Raw genomic sequence first — 2,899 nt, 5'->3', positions numbered from 1 at the left:
AGGAGAAGCACAGGGAGCAGCAAGTTGTTGAGAAGTCAGATGGACAACCCTCGATATTAAAAACGCAAAAATCCATCCTCTTTTTGGTGTATCAAGCTCAACCCTACTGATTTTATTTTTCCTCACAGAGTAAAACAAAAGTAAGCATCTACATCTCCCAAGTCAAATCCTCTGCCAATCCCTCCTTAGAGTGAAGGCATGCAGAGACAACGAGTACTTTATTTTTTCTATTGACCAGAGCAGTTGTGGCTGCCCAATACTAGAAGTGTCCAAGGCCAGGTTGGATGGGGCTTGGAGCAGCCTGGGATAGTGGAAGGTGTCCCTGCCCATGGCAGGGGTGGATGAGATGAGCTTTGAGGTCCCTTCCAACCCAAACCATCTCATGATTCCACGATTCTATGCACCACAGGGCAGATTTCATCTGCAATGCCACAGAGGCTCGGGTAGCTCAGCATTTTCAATTCTTCCCCCTGCTGAGGTGCAAGGTTTCATCTGTGATTTCTTCAACTTTCAGAGCACTGCTCCACTTGGAACAGATTTTGTATTTTTAAACCAGAAAGGCAGAATAGTAAGAATCACATTTTTCACATTAGTTTGAAGCAGGGCACATTAGTATGTTGAACACTCATGTCTGGAGCTACAGTTTCTATAGTTACTCGTGCATCAGTGTTTCACTGAACTACTGCAATATTCATTTTACAGCAGCTCTGCTTCCCCCTTACTAGAAAGAGGGGTTTTAAGAGAATTTGTGGTGTTCAGAGGGTTCATCCCTTTGTATGCACTTTTAGGAGGTTTTTCAGGATTCTCTTAACTGACAAGACTGTTACTTGATAATGAAGCAGGCAACTTGTAACACAACTGAAGATTCTAATTTAATGTGAGATCCATTCTTCTGTGCATCTCTAGGAAATTGGAGAGCGGGTCCCTGGCTGGAGAAGACATGCAGCACCCCATCAGAAGGAGCAGAATGGTCTCATTTTCTTCTTCTAAAATTGCTGCTTGCAGGTCAATATGAAAACTTGAGGGAAGACAAGAAAATCCTGGTGTTTATTCAGTTCCAGAGAAAATTATTTGGCTGCAGAAAATGCCAGCACATTCTGTTTCCTCAAATTCCCTGCAACTCTGTGAAGGAAACCCAGCTCTGCTCCCATGGCAGAGCCACAGCCACCCCTCACACCTCCTGAACACCCTCACATTTGCTGGGTTGAGGTTGCCCTGGCTGGTAAAACATTTCCCTTAACCCACCACTCCTCTTTTTTTCTGTTTGATTTTAAAGCAAGTTATAAAGATAAATTATTAATTATGACCCTGACCCAGAGATCACTGGGCTCAGTATAAGATTTACCATGGAGTTCTACCCAGGTCAGAGCACCTGGGATTATTCCTGTGTTCCAAACCAAACATCCTTTTAACTTCAGAAGAATACAGGCAGGCTTGTCTCAGTGAGGTGAAAGGATCAGGCTAACAGCAACCCCAATTATAACATCTGAAGAAAGAAAAATCAAAATATAAAAACTGCCCTCTGAATGACAGGTCAGAGCCCTCCATCCCCTCTTGGGAAGGGAACACTTCAGATAATAGTTTACCAGCTTTTGTAGCAATAATACAGCTGCTGTCTTTGAACCCTTACCTGTTGCACAGCTTTCTGCTTACAAAATGTGTATTTTCCCTAGAATAATGCATCACTAGATATTAAAATTTTACTTTTGGACCTTATATGGATCTCAGGACCTGTATTCGTGGTTTTGCTGTTGCAAAGCTGGAATCTGGTGATTGCACCAATTTGATTTCTCTCTTTTTGCATAAAGCACCGGGAAGGCGCAGTCACCAGCACACGGGCTGGCCATGGCACCGTGCTCCGTTGCCATCTAGTGGCACCTTCCCCAGTCCCACCTGGCCCTGCACAAAACCCTGACCGAGGGCCACGAGCAGGGGCTGACCCTTGGAAAAACAGGAGGGGGTTCTTCCTCTGCACATCATCGTTTGTTTGGTGTTTCTTTTTCCTTCCTGGGTTATATGAAGCTAAGTATAAAAAGTGAATTGTCAGTATTTGCTGCCTTTCCTGCCTCTGGCACAAAGGCAGGAGGGCACCAAACGACACCAAAGGATGCAGCTGCTGGGACAGGGAGGAATTGAGTCTCTTCTGCACATCCAGCACAGGAGAGACTGAGGCAGCAGCAGAAGGGTGGGAGGCTCTGCAGAACCATCTGCGTGCCACTCAAAGCTTTTATTTACTGGCATTTAAAAACCTCCAGGAAGCTTCCAAACAAACTCCTCAGCAGAGGGAAACGGCTCATCGACTGCCTGGGATGTTGCCCACAGTAAATAACATCCAGTTCCTCCTGCCTGCCCTCCCTCTGGGCGCTCATTTGCTGCACTCCCCGTGCCTCTTCTCAGCACCAGCCTCGGTTTGTTTGCAGTCCCCAGCAGTGTGAATCACCCTGGGCAAAGCACAGGTGACACAGAACTCCTGACCTTTTCTACCCAGCACAGGGCTGGCAGACACCCCATGGCTTTCACAGAGTTGGGCTGTGGATGAAGAAGGGAAATGGTTCTTCTTCCCCAGTAATCACAAATCTCTTTTTGCCCTCAAATGCAACAATCCTCTGTCTTAGGAGGAGTGGGTAAAGCAGCAGGAGGCATCAACCCACAGGGCCTCGATGCTTGAAGCTCCTGTAGCCATGAGGGGCTTTATTAATGCCACGAATCAAACAGGAACCTGAGTTCCAACCTTCCTCCTTGGAGATCCCATGATGACCTTGCAGCAAATGGCACCATGGATACAGCCCAGCCAAGAACTGCAGCTGGGAAAGGGTGACAACTGATGAAAAACACGCACACAAGTACCTGTGAAAGAGTGGTTATATTTCTATGCTTTTATAGCAATATAATACTTCAT

This window comes from Zosterops lateralis (genome assembly GCF_965231275.1).
Source record: "Zosterops lateralis genome assembly, chromosome: 16".
Classification (NCBI taxonomy): Eukaryota; Metazoa; Chordata; class Aves; order Passeriformes; family Zosteropidae; genus Zosterops; species Zosterops lateralis.
This window is presented reverse-complemented; position numbering follows the sequence as displayed.